Source organism: Anas platyrhynchos, chromosome 8 (assembly GCF_047663525.1).
Source record: "Anas platyrhynchos isolate ZD024472 breed Pekin duck chromosome 8, IASCAAS_PekinDuck_T2T, whole genome shotgun sequence".
Lineage (NCBI taxonomy): Eukaryota > Metazoa > Chordata > Aves > Anseriformes > Anatidae > Anas > Anas platyrhynchos.
This window is the reverse complement of record NC_092594.1, coordinates 18,129,620-18,145,673: the sequence shown is the minus strand read 5'-3', so window position 1 is coordinate 18,145,673 and position 16,054 is coordinate 18,129,620. Positions and strand designations below refer to the sequence as shown.

Below are 16,054 nucleotides of genomic sequence, written 5' to 3'. Positions count from 1 at the left end.
GAACAACCCTGGAGGGAGAGCGGGACCCCCCCGCCGCCATCCCCGTCCCCCCACCGCCTCCCCAAATGGCACCAGGGATAGAAACAAAGCGGCTGAGGCCGTGTCCCAGCGCGCTGGCGGAGGCGAGCTGGAATCCAGCTCCACAAAACGCGCCCTGTGCGCGCTCCACGCGCGACGCAGGCGCACGGGTGTCTCCATCCCCCCCCCCAAAAATCTCCAAATCTGCCCGGTAACACCAAAGCGGGCTCCCTTTTTTTCCCCAAGGCCCCGGCCAATGTGCGCGCTGCCAAGGCGGCGTCGCAGGGAACGGCATGTTTTCCTCCCCTGCTCCCTTTCTTCCTCCCCGCTTGTTTTTCTGCGGGGACGGAGGAGGAGGAGGGGAGGGGGGGGCGCAGGGCTCAGCTCGGAGGCTGCCCCCGCTTTTGCACACGCGTCCTTTCCCGAAAAAAAGAAAAACAATATAAACAACAAAAAAAATACATATATATCTCAAGGAAGCCTTGTTTTTCATCACAGGCAGAGCGGAGATTTTTTTTTTAGGAGCGGGATAAAGGAAGGAGGGGGGAGAAGAGCAAGGCAAGCAGGGCTTCCCCCTCCCCAGGTCCAACCAGATCTTTTCTGAAAAGCCCCTGGTTGCTTTCCCACCCCCTCCCAGCTCCTCTGTTTTTCCTCTCCTGGCTTGCAGCAGCTGCTGCATTTGCTGGAGGCTGGGCTGCTGTAAATCAAGCCGTGCCGAGGCGCCGGGAAGCGGGTTTATAGCGGCTGCTGGTGGGGCTCCAGCCCTCCCCAAAGCGCCCGGGGAGCAGCCGGTGTCACCGAGCACACGGGGTGGCGAGGATGGTCTCCCCATCGTGTCCCTCTGTACAGCCTGAGCCCCCCCAAACCCTGGCTTTCCACAGGTGCCTCCGATTCAGAGGATAATTACAAGGTGAAAAAGAATAATTAACCAGTTTGGGGGTTTCTGGCTTGTCTGTGGGTGAGTTTGCCAAGGAGGGTGGCAGCAGGCAAAGCGTGAGCTGCGCTCAGCGGGGTTGGGATGGGGAGCATCAGGTTGCGGTGCCTACCCCTGACATAAATACGGATTTTTGGCTCTTTGGCAAACTTTTGGCCAACTTCTCCCATGCTGCCTGCTCACACACACAGTTTCTCCAGGCTGTAGCAACCGATGAGAGCCAGGAGCCAGAGCCGGAGGATCTCTGTGTGCTCGGCAGCAGGTTCGCACCCCGCCGAAGCCTTGTCCCAGCAACGGGCCAAACTGCGGGGCAGGAGCTGGGTTGTGCCAATCTTTTGGGAGATGTCTGCAAGAGCCTGGCAAGGGCACGATGTCCCCTTGGGGAGCTCCACCCCAGGGAGAGGCCAAGCCCGGGGCTGCTTGCATAAACTGTTTGTGCAGGGTGAGGAAAGCCACGGAGCAGCTCGGGACGTCCCGTGGCAGCTGCCCCGCGTCGGCTGCCAGCTGGGCCGTGCTGGATCTGCACCCAGGTGGTGCTTCTGGAAACAGTTTTGGGGTCTTTTGCTCCTTTATCATCTGTTTCTCAACATTTGCCCCTCTCCTTCAGTCCGCTGAGTTTTATCGGGATGCGCAGCAGCCAAAAAGCTCCCGTGGTGCACAGCTCACCAGCACCACCAGCCGCCTCCTGGTCCCGCACACCTCCGGCACGGATGCCGAGGATGACACAAATTTGGGTTGATGTGGTTGCAGGAGGAATAAGGATGCGACAGGAATAAGGATAAGCAGCGACACTGCTGCTCTGGGTGCCGTGGATGCAGAGCTGGGCAGGGGGCAGGTGCTGGGCACCCAGGGCTGGTTATAGGGGATCCTAGAGAATATCATAGTATAGGACACAGGCACGGTGTGTAGGGGATCCTACAGGACACAGGCAGGGTTTACAGCCAGCTGTAGCAAACACCAGGCAAACCACCAGCTCAGGAGCTGAATTTCGTATGGCACGTGTCATGAGCTGCTGGAAATGGGCTGGTTTTGCCCAAATCTAAAGTAAAACGAGAAGGATTTCAGGGGTTACGGCCAGCTGCACCTTCCCTGCACCAGCTCTTCATCCTGAGGTGGCATCACCTTCCTCACACGCCCTCCGATCCAAGGGGGGGGAGCGCAGGGGATTTATTAAATCCCTCGGGAGACAGATTTAGGGGCTGCGGGGCATGCCTGGTCAGGAGGAAATTATTCCGAGGGAGGCTGGTATTTTTTCCAGCCTTGGTGCCTCGTGCTGCCCATTCCTTCGCACTTCATTAAGCTGCCCCAGCCCCAGCCACGGCGGCGGGGGGCTGTAAATCACCACCACGGGACCCACCTTTAGCCACGGACACTCGGCCACGAGCCAGCCCGAGCAGGGATCGGAGAGGAGAAATAAGATTTACAGGGGGGTGAGCCTGGGAGTGGTGCTGGACGGGACTCAGGTGGGAGTTAGAGCTCTGGTTATGTGGCAGGGCATACTCCAGGGGCTGGATCCCGTGTCTGGGTGTCAAAGTGCAAAGAGGTGCGAAGCCTGGCATGTGGACGTGCACGCCAACGTATTTATTGCCTCTCCGGGGCTGCCTCGCATCTCAAATTTATGGTGCAGCCTCTCTCCCAGCAGCGTTTCCAGGACCCGGCGCTGGTTTCCAGGACCACGGGGATGACTCCGGCGATTGGCATGCAGGGGGTTGCTCCTCGGCCCCCTCAGCCCGGGGGGAGCTTTTCCTCTGATCCCTGCAGCTCGCATCCCTGCCGTTCGCCTGCTGCACGCTGCAAAGCCGGCCTGGAGCTGAGCTCGGATGTTTCCTTCCAAATGAAGCTTCCTCCGGTAGTAAAATATTAAATAAAAAAAGGGAAATGTGGTTTGTGTTGCAACCAAGCATTATCCGTGCCCCGTGGCTCTGCCCCGTGCATGTGGTTACCTACACAGGTGTGGCAAAGCCCCCGGCCCCATCCAGCCCCAGGTGCCCTCTGCTCCAAGTCTCCTTTGCACGTCTCCACTCTCACACCCCCAAAAGGGAAGCCCCAAAGCCCCCCAAAAGCTGACAAATTCAGGAGGTCAGGCTCACCCCCCCTGTGCCTGCATGCCAAGGGAGGCCGGACAGTTCTGCCTGGAAAACAGCTGCTGCTGGAGGTTCCCCTGCTGCTCTGCTCTGCCTGGGGCTACGAGCCCTCTGTTTCCAGCAGGAAAAAAAAAATACAAATAAATAAAGAGGCTTTGAAACGTGCCTTTGCAGCCCCTTTGTCCCCCTCCTGGTGCCATCCGTATGGTTTCACATCGGCGACACAACCCCCCTGGGCAGGGGGGGCGAAGCTGACCATCCTCTTCCTCGCTCACCAGCTCGTCTGATGGACCACAACGATTTTATTTGACCAGGTTAGGGGACTCTTACAGCTTTTTTTTTTTTTTTTTTTCCAGGGCAGGAGCATCCAGTGGCATCACCAAGGGCTCCTTGGGCAGAGCCGACAGGGAGCCCGGCTCCCCAAATGGCGCAGGGCAGCTGGAGAGCTGTGCTGCTTTGGGGAGCGCTGCGGGGAGCAGGCCTTCAGCCCTGCTGCCTGAAGAGGGGGCAGTTCACACGGCCATCGCTCCCACCGGCCTAGAAAATGGGAAAAAAGAAACCTTTAAAGCAGCTTATTACGTCTCTGGCGCCTTTGGGGATGGAGCCTGTTTGGAGATGGGAGCCCTTTTCTGCTACGGCACCGTTGATAAGGAATAACCCAAGCCCTGGCTTGCTGGCGAGCTTTGCACAAGCAGGTGCAGAGCCCCACGCACACCCCAGCCCCTCTTCAAGCTCAGCACCCCCTGTCCCCCAATATCCCATCAGGTAGGGGCCCACAGGCAGCTCTGTGCATCCCTCCCCTCTCACCAAAACTGGTGTCATCCCCAGGACACCTCTGCTGAGCCCAGAGGGCACGCGCACAAAGGTCCTCATTAGCTGGGGAAAAAGACGTGGAAAGGCATTAAAAAATTTAGCACCTGCTCCAGGATCTCCGTAGCTGAAGCTGAGAACCCACGCTGCAGGTTTGGATGGATAAAAATCAACTGTGCTCCTGTGCAAGTCTCTGGAGGAGCTGGGCTTGGAGCACGGCTGCGCCGTGAGCTGGCTGGCTGCTAGGATTCAGTGCATGGCCAGACACATCCCGTGCCTGTCCCAAAGAGGTGACATTGCAAAAGGAAACCTGCCCAGAGGCAAAAATGAATCAGGCTGTGCCACGGTGGAGGCACAAACCCTGTCCTCCAGGCACGTGGAGCTCCTCTCCTGCTGCCCAGCACCTGGGGATGCCCGGGCATCCTCCAGCCCCACTGCACGGGGCACGGCGGGGACCGAGGGAATAACGAGGTGCTGAAAATAAGGAAGCAGCAGGCAGAAAATAAATCACTCGCGGGAGCCCAAGGCTGGGAGCTGCGTCGGGAGGCTCCGGCTGGCTACGCCCTGATTTGTGGTCTGACCTCGGCCGCACTGATTGAGCTGCTCAGGCCCTGGCTCGGCTGGCTGGAAAACCGAGAGGAATAAAAAGCCGGACGGCGGGGCTGGGCCTGGAGTTTGCTTCTGCAGATAAATTGCCAGGAGGTGAGGAAATTGGCGGTGCGCTCAAACAGCCTGTCCTGGTGGGGCGGCCGTGGGGAGGGAGCTGGAGGCATCCGCTGGAGGATGCTCACACCCCAGCAGGTGGCTGTATCCGCCTCTCGCAGCAAAGATTTTATCTCGAGGCACCTCTGGCACCTGCAAAGCTTCTTTGGGGGGACCCCAAGTGATGAAGGGATTATTAAAGCTCACGGGGATGGAGCAGTAACCGCACCCTGCTCTCATTTTCCCCACAGCCCCCAGCAGCAGGAGCAGGTTCCTTCTGTTCCTGATCCCATCTCTGGCCTTTCTGCGGCTGAAACAGCAAAAGCAAACGGAGAGTTGTACCCTGAGGAATGGCGCGGATGCAAGAAGCAGAAAAAAAATCCCCTGTTATATATAAAAAGACATATATAAATGCTCATTTAGTGTTCGTCTGGATGCCTGCCAGAGCTGCATCTGCTCTTCAGACGGTCGAGCGCAAGCCCACTATCTGGCTATTAGATGAGAAGAATTTCAATAATTTTTGGCACGTGGAGGGAGAGGGGGTGGGTACCTTGCTGGAGAGCTTTTCTGCACCTAAAGCTCACGTCCACTGAAGGCTGTATGAAGGCTACCAGCCCATGCGTTGTTATTTCTCTTTTTTAGTGCTTTCCAAAGCTTGCACCATTTCGCACGCTGAGCACCATGGCCAAACCAAGCGAGCAGCAGCTACCACGAGGTGGGCTCACGTCCTTGGCCTCGTGCCGAGGGCACTTTGGTGAGACTCTGCAAACATGCCCGGCGTGCATTTCGTGGAGAAAACCTTCAGGGACCAAACGCCCTGTTGCTGAGTGTTTGCAGGGATGGGAAAACAAAATGTTAAAAAAAGGAGAATCCCAAATGTCCTTTCACTGCCACTCCAAGCAGGTCTTGTGCAGACCCTAAAATGCTACCCCTGGTGCCCCACAGCACCAGCTCAGCAAATCAAGATTTTCATGATAAACCACCTCAGGAAACCCTCGGGACACCCCCAGCTCACCTCTCTCCATGGGCTGGCAGAGCCCGTGGCACCCCTTTCTCCCTTGTTCCTTTCCATCCCTCTCCATAACCTCTTCGGAGAGCTTAAAGCCATTTATTTGAAGCCAGGGAGGGAGAAATACAATTAGCAGGGCAGAGATTTATCTCCTGCAAGGCCCCCAGCAAGCAGCGTGTCTGCTGAAACAAAAACCTCCATTCGTTTCGCCCCCATAATTGCATGAGCAGCCGCGGATCTGGGGATGAAGCATGGCCATTCCCGAGGAGTCACCTTCGTCGCTGCTGCATCTGTGCCCGGTTAGCTCTGCCCAAGGCTCACGGGGCAGGAAGGACCCCAGCAGCTGGGGAAAAGACCCCAGAATGGGCTTTTTCATTATATCCATCCCAGAAAAAGGCACGGGGTTGCTGAGCGGAGCTATCTCAGCTTTGGGGTGGGATGTTTGTCTGAGGTGCCCAGGATGGGAGCAGGGGCTTGGGAGGGGAACGCTGCGCCCCGCTGGGTGCTTGTGTCGTGTGTTAAACTGCCTGGAAAACTCGGTGGAAAACACAAAATAGTGCTTAACTGGGAGGATCCCAAGCCCTGCTGCGCTCGGGTTTGGCCTGGGGTAGGGAACAGAGCTGGAAGGGGGATATAGCGAGCAGTAAAACATAATCCGGGGATTACAGGCAGCAATTAGCACAGCTCACAGTGCTCTGTGCTCCTTGCCTGTGGGCTCAGGGAGCAGGGTGAGCACCTCCAGAACCAAGCTCCCCAGTTTTGGGTAGGATCCGTCCCCTGGGCTTACACCACGCTGGGATGCCCGCAGCACGTTGGCATCACCAGTCTTTAAGGAAATTTGCACAGCAGAGCTTGGAGGGCTCCAAAAAGTGCTGGCCCAGACCTGCGAGCAGGGGGAGAGGTGCTGGGGGCCGGGATGGAGCAGGAGCTGCACCCTGTGCCCAGCCCTGCCCTCGCCAGGGGGAGCGGGCAGGTCGCAGGCAGCTTTCCAGAGCTGGGGATTAATTACAGGCAGCGCTTGCCTGCCAAGGAGGTGTCAGGAGGCAGCGAGCAGCGCGCGTTTCCCGGCCCCCGTGAGCCTGTTTTCCGAGGAAGACAGCTCGCATGATAAATCGGCACAGAGGTTTCGCAAACAGGCTGGGCTGAGCTGACCCCCTCGGACAGCTAATCCTGCGTTTCTCAAAATCCGGGCCGCTTCCCAGCGAGCCGTGTCCAGGAGAGGGCAGGGCTGGCCGCGGCCAGCAGGCATTTCGGGAGCTGGCTGCTGCCAGGATCTGCAGCCAAGGTCAGCAGAGGGTTTCACCTTTTTCCTTCTTGCTTTGGGAGCAGAGCCCCTCGCAAAGCCTTCAGGCTGCGCGGTTTGTGCCTTGTCCTGGTACTGAGCCATCGGCCAGGCTTTTCCACGTGTGCCCCAGAGAACACACCTGACGTTACCAGAGGGATCGCTTGCGAGAGGAGCTGCCCTTCCAGGAACAGGGGCAGAGCTCTGGCTGCTGTTTTGCAACAGGCTCAGCCCCTTGGCAGGGATGCTGGAGCCTCACCAAGCAGCGCGGGAGCAGCAGGGCTGGTGGAAGCCCACCTTGGTGCACCCCCAGCAGCTCTCCCCTGGCCAGCCTGAAGGCAGGAGATGCAAGAAGTGCCCTCTCCACGGGGAAACGCACTGGGCAGCTCAGCGAGCCCCTGCTCGACCATAAGAGCTGTAGGAAGCGGGTGGGGAGGAAGGCTGGGAGCTGAGGAGGAGGATGGAGGAGCAGCCGGGTGGGAGATGCCCGGCGCATGGACCACCAGAGAGCAGAGACACTTTCTGAGCACTGCTTTCTCCCGAAACAACTCCCTCCCCTTATCCCCTCCGGCGACTCCCCTGGCCTTGCCCTGGCCGCAGCCCCTGTTAATGTTTAACCCCCGGACAGGACAGCAGGCTGGGGTCACCACAAGGGAGGTGTCACCCGGAGGCATTGTCACAGAGGGGGGGACACCTCCTGGCACCGGCGGGGGGACCTCTGTGCCCGCTGCCGTCAGCGGGCACCTCCGTAAGCCCCCGGGCTGAGCCGGGGCCAAGCAGCTTTGCTTGGGGCACGCAAGGGCAGGTGGCCACGAGCCACACGGAGCTGGTCCCCAGGGAGCTGCTGGCTTCAGCCCCCCCGTGAGGGTCACAGCCGAGCCATGGGGTGATGCTCGGCACGAGCCGTGGGGTGCTCGGGGCTGGGGGGAAAAATAAAGCCCAGCGGGGGGAAAAATACAGGTTCCTCGTAAGCAAACAGAGCTGGACTTTATTGCCTTCGAAATGCAAGCAGCACAAACAGAGGCAAAAGTGCAAACACTGATAATGCCCAGAACATTTTGAGCTGTGCAAACAAGCCAGGGGTGGAAGGGGGGGTGTTGAAACGAGGGGGTGGTGGGGAGCGAGTGTGGGATTGCTGCGATGCTGAGCCGGGGCTGGGGGTGGAGGCAGCCCCCGTGCAGCCAGGGCAGACGCGCTGCATGCACCCTGTGCTCCCCAGCAGCTCGCTCTCATCCTCTCATCATGCCTCTCCCATCCCAGCCATCCAAAGTGGTGATCCCTATGCCGTGCCATACACCCCGGCCCTTCCCTGCCGGCTCCTTGCCCCCAAACCCCGTTGCCAGCACCCATGCTCCTCGGGGCACGTTTTGCAGAGCACCCTGTGCCATGCACGGGAGGCTCAGCCGGCGCCGCCGGCCAGCAGGGCACCGTAGGTGGGGATTAAGGTCCTGAAAGGATGTTCAGGCGTCGGCCTCCTAGGATTTAGGATTACCCAGCAAGTTGGGAAAAGTCGGCCACTGCAAAGTGGGTCAAAAGAAAAAAGGGCGAGACCAGGGGCTGATCCCCGGAGAGCCAGGGAGGGTGCACACCATGGTGACACTGGCTTCTGGAAGGCTCGAGAAAACGGGCTAGAGCAGAGCACATAAAGCAGCAAAAGACAGACAGACTGGGGTGCATTCTCTTGGTTTTGGACAAAATGATTTATTTATTTTTAATCTAAACCTTCCTTTGCCTCTGCTCCTAACGTTGCAGTCTCTCCCGAGTGAGGATTTGGGAGATTGTCCCAGTTTGCCTCAATTTGGAGAGGCCAGCGTGCGAGTTCCCAGCCGCAGAAGAGAGGTGCTAAACGGCCCAGGTGACACCAAGTGTAATTTCGTCCTGGTGTGTCTTGTTGGTACCCCTAATACTAGAGCCCAGAAGGAGATCAGAGTCCTGTGCCTCAGACAGAACACATAAATCAGCGGTGCCCAAATTTTCGGGGGGTTCAGCTCAGCCCAGCTGCACCCCCGGACCACCTGAGCCCCCCGACGTCGCACAAGATGCGAGGGGCGCTTGACATCGCTGGGTTTTCAAAGCAAGCCCAGCTGTACCCGCCCCTTGGGGCACTGCGAGCTGTCAGGCTAAAAATTCACAGCTCCCCGGAGAGCAGGGAAGCTATTTTAGTGGCTCCAGCACTGCAGCAGCCCAAATTATTTCCTGAAGCCTGCGTCAAGCTATTCAGGCATCTGGCTGTGCAGGTATGAGGCAGCTCGCTCAGCACTGCTGCTCCGTGACCATTTTGCTGTGTTCCCACACTTGCATTTCTTCTCTTTGCTACCAGGATGCAGGGAAATTATTTTTTTTTCTGATTCAGGATGGGGAAATAAAAGGATTTTGTGTGTGCGTTGTGTGTTTGTGGCACCCGTGTGGTCTTGGAGCACAAAACTCACCCGTGGCAGTGACTGCATGCACCCAGCTCTTGGGCAGAAAGTCCTGCAGGAGGTAACACTCGTGCCTAGCTTACCTCGGGAAGAAAACCACCAGGTTGCTGCCCATCTGAGTGTGCCTGGGTTTCCTCCGAGGGCAGCTCGGTGCCCTCTGCCAGCCCCATGGTGGGGTCAGGCGGCCGCATCACGCGCCCGCGCATCGCCGCCGGCTGGCACTCAGCAGCTGCTCCCCGCGGGTGCCAACAAATCCCAGCCTTTGTGCCGAGTCGCTCCCCCCTTGCCTCCCGTTAATGGCCCCTTTCTGCGCCCAGGGAACGTGATCCTGCATCATCCCGTCCCGCTGCAAACCCCAGCACTGCTGGGTGCACATCCGACCCGGCCAGAGCCTTGGGTGTGGTAGCAGAGCCAAATTTTGGGGTGCTCGGGGGGCGGTGCATTGAGAAAGGTCCCTGCTGCTGACGGGCAACCCTTCTGCATTTGGCTTCCACCAAAACGGGTGTTGTTCTTCGATCACTGCAGAAGCATCTCCCTATGGCACGCGTTTGGCAACCAAAGAGCCCAGCGGGCACGGGGAGCCGCCGTGCACGACTTGGGGCATCCCAGCAGGAGGGCTGGAGCAGGGCTGCTATTTGGACGCTGTCCGGGAGCACTAAACACCTAGCCAAGCTGTTCTCGTTTGTTATTCCGCGTTAAGGAAATCTGCACCATTCTCCTGTCATCCTCCCCATCCCGGAGGATAATTGATGCTAACGTCATTTCATTCTGCTCCAGCTGCCAGGCTCGGGAACAGATGTTTTATTGTTCGAGCCGAGCACAAAACAAAAACCAACCCAAAAAGCAACAAAACCCAGCTAATTTGTGCTTGCGGTGAGGTTAGCCGCAGCTTCCTCTCCCCAGAAACACTCAGAGAGGGAACGACAGCCCCAGAGAAGCCCCAGACCTCCAGGAGAGGCAAGATTTATACCCCCAGCACAGATTCGTGCTGGTATTGCCAAGGAGGACCACAGAGCAAGGATGCACATCCTTAAGCATCTTTGGGAAGCTACCACCAGGCACGCTGTGGAGCAAGTGGAAAATGCTGCGCTGGTTGCCAAAAAGAGATGTATTAAAGAAAAAAAATGCTTAAAAAAATTAAATTTCCTCCCCAAACCAACCCTCAAGTGAATGGATGTTTCATATTCATGTTCCCTCTGGCATGAGTGCCCCTAAAGATAAGCGTGGCACTTCTCCCGTGCAGGAGCAGTGGGAAATGCTGGTACCTGTCACTTGAAGCGGGGAGGAAGGGCACAGCTCTCTCCTGGCTGCTCCTGCAGACGGTTTTGCCGTAGGTGAGAGCTGGCCCACGAAACAAAAGGCTCCAAAAGGCAAATCGCTCGGGTGCTCTTCCCTACACGGTCAGGGCAGGAGGCACGGGGCTGCTGGCAAAGCTGACGTGAGCATCTTTTGACACCTCCCGGTGTGTGCCACATGCCTGTCATTGCTGCTGGCAGCATATTGGGTTTTCTCCCTCTTCCACGAGAGGGAGGTGGTACAGATCTGGTCCTTTGGGGAAGCTTTGGGTGCTCCAGAGCTGCCCGGCTTCTCCAAGAAGCCCACAGCGAGCTCCGTAGGTGCGCAGCGGCTGTATGTACCCATGCACGGATGAAGCAGGCAGCTTTGTGAGCCCCAGCAGCCAGGCAGGGGCTGCTTTCGGTGGTGATTCAAGCCCTGGGACGGCTGCCTGCTTGAGTCACTCGCCGTCCAGCCCCAGCCCTGGCTGGATGTGTCACCTCGGTGCTGGTGACAAGGTCCGTGCACAGCCAGTGGTGTCACGCTGCCGGCCACGCACCCTTCCCGCATCACACCCAAGTGATGCCGGCACCCAAAAACCTCCCTGCAGCCCACGAGCACCCTGCCACTCGGGCTGCAGCCAGCAAAAAGTGCCGGTGCTCAGCCCAAAAACCTCACAGCCCACGTGGCTCTCAGCAGAGAGACAAGAGGCCGTAGAAGAATTGCATCAGCAAGCCCTGAGACGCCTTCAGGAGATGTGCTGGCCGGCTTTAACCCCCTTGCATCTCCCTCTGCTCGCTCACTGCCCTTCCCAGCTTTTGACTCACCACGCTGCCGACTCATCGGTCCCTCCAGCGAGCACAGTACGCTCTGGCCTTCTCCTTGACGTCCCCGAGGTCCCCACCCCTCCCCGGGACGGGGTGACGCTGTTTCGGCACCCGGAGCGTGGCCCCCACCTCCGTGCCCCAGGACACTTGAGCCCCGGCTCAGCTGCTGGCTGTCGGAGGAGCGGGATGGGGACACGGAGCTGCAGGCTGGAATTTCACTTGCTGCGGGGACCTCGTGCCTGCGGCGCGCTCTAAAAATACAAATAAAGCGGCGGGTGGTCAGAAACCCACCCTGCTCCTGCAGAGGGTCAGCCAGCCCCTGCCCGCCGCGCCTGCAGCAAAGAAATCAAGCCGAGGGCTTGAAAAATTGGCCTGCTCCCATCCTTCCCCAGTGTGAGCTGAAGAATATAGCTGGAAATCCACAGCTGCTCTCTGAAATCCTCTCCCGTGGCTGTGCCGCCCAGCCTGTGCGCTCCATGTGCACCCAGTTTTATTTTTGGGGGTTCCCCCTCGTGCTCCCCACTTTGCTCAGCCAAAGCAGCCAAGCTCGCCCACTGCTGTGCCAAAAGGGGCTCCCCCATCGCCCCGCACCCCACATCCAATAACACGGCACCCTGACACCCCGAGGAGCCGCCAAGGTCCCCGGGCAGGGAGCAGCTCGCGCAGGGTGCCGATCGAGTTACAGGCCAGCTATTGTATCATGTTTACTCGCTCCCCGCCGCATATCCTGTGCTCGGAGGATTCCTGGAAGCCGGGGCCCATGTCGCACCCTCCCTGCCCCACAAACACGCCATCCGTGCTGAAAGCAGATCCCTGCACGTGACCGTGGCCAACCCCATCCCTCCTCCTCCTCCTCCCTGCTGCATGCTTATCGCTCCGGGCTCCGGCACAGGGCTGGCTCCATCTCTTTTTATTGCTGATTCTTTTCCCCGCCTTGCCTTCCCGTCTCTTAATTCAAAGCAGAAAGGGTGACTCCGGCAGGAGCGAGGCGAGGGAGCTGGAAGAGCCCAGCCCAGGCTGCTGGCCGAGCCCTGCCCTGGGATGAATCAAGGATGTGAGTCAGGGGCGAGCCCCGAGTGGCACCGACAGACCTGGGGCTCTGTGGGGTCAGAGGATGCTGCAATGCGTCCCCTTGCCGTGCCAGGGCTGTGCTACTGCAGGAAGGCTGCTGGTGGGCATCACTCCTGGGAAAGGCCCTGAAAAAAAGCAGCAACTTTCATTTTTCCCCTCTCTTTCATCCCTGTTAGCCTCCGAGCAGTGCTGCTGGAGGGAGGAGAGGTCCTGGGAACGGCTGTCCCAGCCTTTGTGCGCTTTGTGCTTCCATTTCGAGACCCACCTCCTCCAGCCTTCGTGCTGGCACAGGATGAGGCCCCTCTCCAGCCCCTCAAGCCCCTCTGTGGTCACGGGGGGAGGATGCTGGGTGCTTACAGGGGCTGCTCAGAGGGATCCTCAGCGTTACCCCGTGCTCTTCTGGACGGGCATCACGCAGCCAGCAGCAAGCAGCAGGGTCCTGCCCGCAGCATCACCCCTTTGCAGGGCACACGAAGGCTTTGTGTGTCTGCATCTCCCTATTTTTGTTCGAGATCTCTTTTTAAGACAGGCTGTTAACTATCCTGAGCTGACCCCAAGGTTGTATTTACCCGTGCAGGACCCCAAACCTCTCAAAGACTTGCAGTGGGCTGATCCGCAGCGTGCCTGCCCTGGCACAGCGGTGATTTGGGAGGACACCCGTGTGGATATATGCGTGTGAGTTCTCTGGACACTCACTTTTAGCTTGGTGTCCCCGTCACATCTGCGTGCTCCTGCCCCCTTTCCGTCACCCACCCTCCCTCCCACCTCCCCTTAAGCACAAACCCATGTGTAAGCCCAGGCACGAGCCCCGCTAGCAGCCAGGCTCCTGTCAGCACCCACTATCTCCCTGTCCTCAGCGAACTGCTTAAAAATACCAGCGGGGGGACATTGCTCCGCCGTAGGCATTTTCCATGGGGTTAGCACGGCCAGACCAGGTCATACACCTACTTTGGGCAAGACCCTAATAGACCTTAATAGTCCTCTCCTCCATTCCCAGCACCGTGGAGATGGGACCGCTCCATCCCAGTTCATCCCAGCTCCTACATCGTGGTGCAGAGCTTTGGCTGAGCACCAGGAGAAAGCTTCCAGACCCCTCTGTCCTGTTTCGGGGTGCTTTTTGGGGTGCTCCCTTCCTGTCCAGCTGGGGACCGAGTGCACTGCCTCATTGTGCCAGGGCAGGGAGGGTTTTGCTGGCCGTATTATTCCGAGCTGGCCCAGAGTCCCAGCAAAACAAAAGCTCCTTCCTTGCCAAAAGGAGGGCTGGTGAGAGGCAGCCACTGCAGATGAGGGCTGGGCTGCTTTCTGGGCTTCCGAACTCTACATTTGGGTGTTTAAATTTAGCCCTAGATGGGAATTTTGCAGACGTGAGCCCTTCTGGTCAGCCGGCAGCGCGGCCGGCACCGACAGGAGCTTTTGCCACGGGCTGTGCCCAGCGAGTGCCCTTCCTTCCCGGGCAGACCCCTGGCTGCCCACCAGAAACCACCCAGACGTGCTGGGGAGAGCCACGATGGCTGCACAGGGCAGCCCATTTGGGGATAATCTGGGGATTTTTGGCCACCTCAAGACAAAGGAAGACGCAAATTCTTCTCTCTACTTTAGGCAGATGGCCAGCCTGGCCACAGAGGACACGCCAGACGCGGTGGAGATGTCAGGGGATGATGGAGGCACTGGCAATGCCTTGTATTGCCTGTTTTTTTCTCAAAAGTCTTGATGGTTTTGGCCTCACGCACTCCAGTCCTTCAGGCTGCCCATCCTTGCCCTGGGACGGGAGCCAAGCCCCACGCTTGCATTTTATCACCCTTGTTGTCTCCCAATCTCCCAGAGCATGGTAAATGGCTTCCACGAAAAAGCCTTGCTCACAGCGTCTCTCCCCTCTGCATTCAGACCCCCAGATAAGATGGATGCTCTTTTTTTCCCCCATAAACGTTTCCATAGTGCTCGACCTCGCACCTGGGATGCTGGGCACGGTCCAACGCTGACCCCAGGCTGCCCAGCTCCGTGGGCCCTGCTTGAGATGGCCACAGGAGCCAAAGCAGCCAAATATGAAACCAGGAGGAATGCTGTTTATTTGCTGGAGTTCTGCAAACAATTAATATGGCCTTGTCCTTTGGATGAACCTGGTTTGATAAGGATCCTATTCGTATTCCAGGGGCTCCTTACGAACAGAAAGTTGAGTGCAAGCGAGCAATCCAGCTCCTGTCTGCCCCGTGCCTGCAGGCTCCTGCCCCTGGCCAAAGAGAGATGCTCCAGCTTTCACGTTTTTGGTGTGTTTTTTTTTTTTTTCATAAATCCATGCGAATTACCCTATAAATGAGGAGGGAGGGACAGGGAATGGTGTGGAACTGCTCCTACACAACATGGCACGGGATCATTTCATACATCATTTCCCCTGCGACTGCCTTCCCCAGAAACCCAGACCCATCACATTCAGACCCGATGTACGTGGCCAGACAGTTGTAGCCAATTCCTTTATACCCCAAATTAGAATACAAAGATAGTGCAAACAGCCTAATGCCCAGTCCTGTGTCCTATTAAAACTGGAGGGCAGCTGATCCTCTCCGCACGCAGCTCCCTAGGGATGAGATGGGTTTCACTGCTCTGCAGCAGGATTCAAGTGCTGCAAGGATGCTGCACAGAAAGCTTTTGAGCCCGGCAAGTCTCTAGGAAACACAAAAGTAGCTTTGTCCACAGTCTATCAACCCTCTTTTTCTTAAATAGCAATTCTGACTCAAAGACAAATACTCAACGCACTCAACTATGCGCGTCTCTCTAGGAAGGAATCTGCGAGCGCACGCGGCCATGCACGGGCTGGGAACGGCAGCAAGGCAGCCAGCCCTGCTGTGAGAAACTTCTCACCACGAGGGGAACCCCGTGCCGCTGTAAGGATTCCCTGAGTCGCTTAAAATTATGCTCTGCTGAATTTGTGGCCCGTCAAGAAACAGGGATGTAAGGAAGGTGCTGCCTAATGCATGGCATTATCTTAAGACCGTCTCATAATCAAGCTTAGATGCTCTACCGAAGTGTTGATTGATCCTGAGGAGACTTGGAATGGAGTTGAACTCTATTTAAAATCAACTAAAATTCCTAAAATGCCCACCTTTTCCCTGAGAAAAGGTTCTGGTCACTCAGAACACCCATGGGGAGCAGAGCTGAGTTTCATGGGGTCTTTGCCCCGCAGAGACTTCGTGATGTTCCTCCAGGGTGGGCTGGGCTTGGAGACAGACTTGATAACAAAGCAACACTAATAGATCCACTAATAGATCCACTAATAGATCCACTAATAAACCCAAAAGGAAAATTAGCAAGCTACGGGCATAACAAGAACATTTTGCAAACTCGGTCTTCATTGCCCCAAGTCACATCTTTGCTTCAGTTTCCCAAGAATCCCTGAGATTTCTGCAGAGGCTTCTTTGGCCTTGGCCAAAGGAACGTGGTTTGGGACTCCAGCTCCTCAGGGTCAAACCCTGTTCTCCGGCTGCACAGTGCCACCCCCTCGCACTTCTGTGTGGTTGTGTAAATATATAAAGCAACTCGCCGGGTTTTTACCACCCTGCTAATTTATAATCAGGTGTGCATGAGAGCAGACCTTCCTAGGTCAAATCAAAAAATAAATAAATAAATA

The 16,054-nt window shown here is 57.4% G+C and overlaps 1 long non-coding RNA gene across 2 annotated transcripts; it reads right to left on the bottom strand.

Moving 5' to 3' along the window:
* Positions 1 to 2,512: 2,512 nt before the first annotated feature.
* Positions 2,513 to 13,197, bottom strand: LOC119717600 (uncharacterized). 2 transcript variants are annotated; one of them, XR_011810919.1, is made up of 2 exons: positions 3,954 to 13,197; positions 2,513 to 3,573 (listed from the first exon to the last, which is right to left on the bottom strand). It is a non-coding gene; the product is annotated as an uncharacterized lncRNA (long non-coding RNA). The 2 variants fall into 2 exon arrangements; XR_011810920.1 differs by having other exon boundaries at positions 9,269 to 13,197.
* Between the last annotated feature and the right edge of the window lie 2,857 nt (positions 13,198 to 16,054).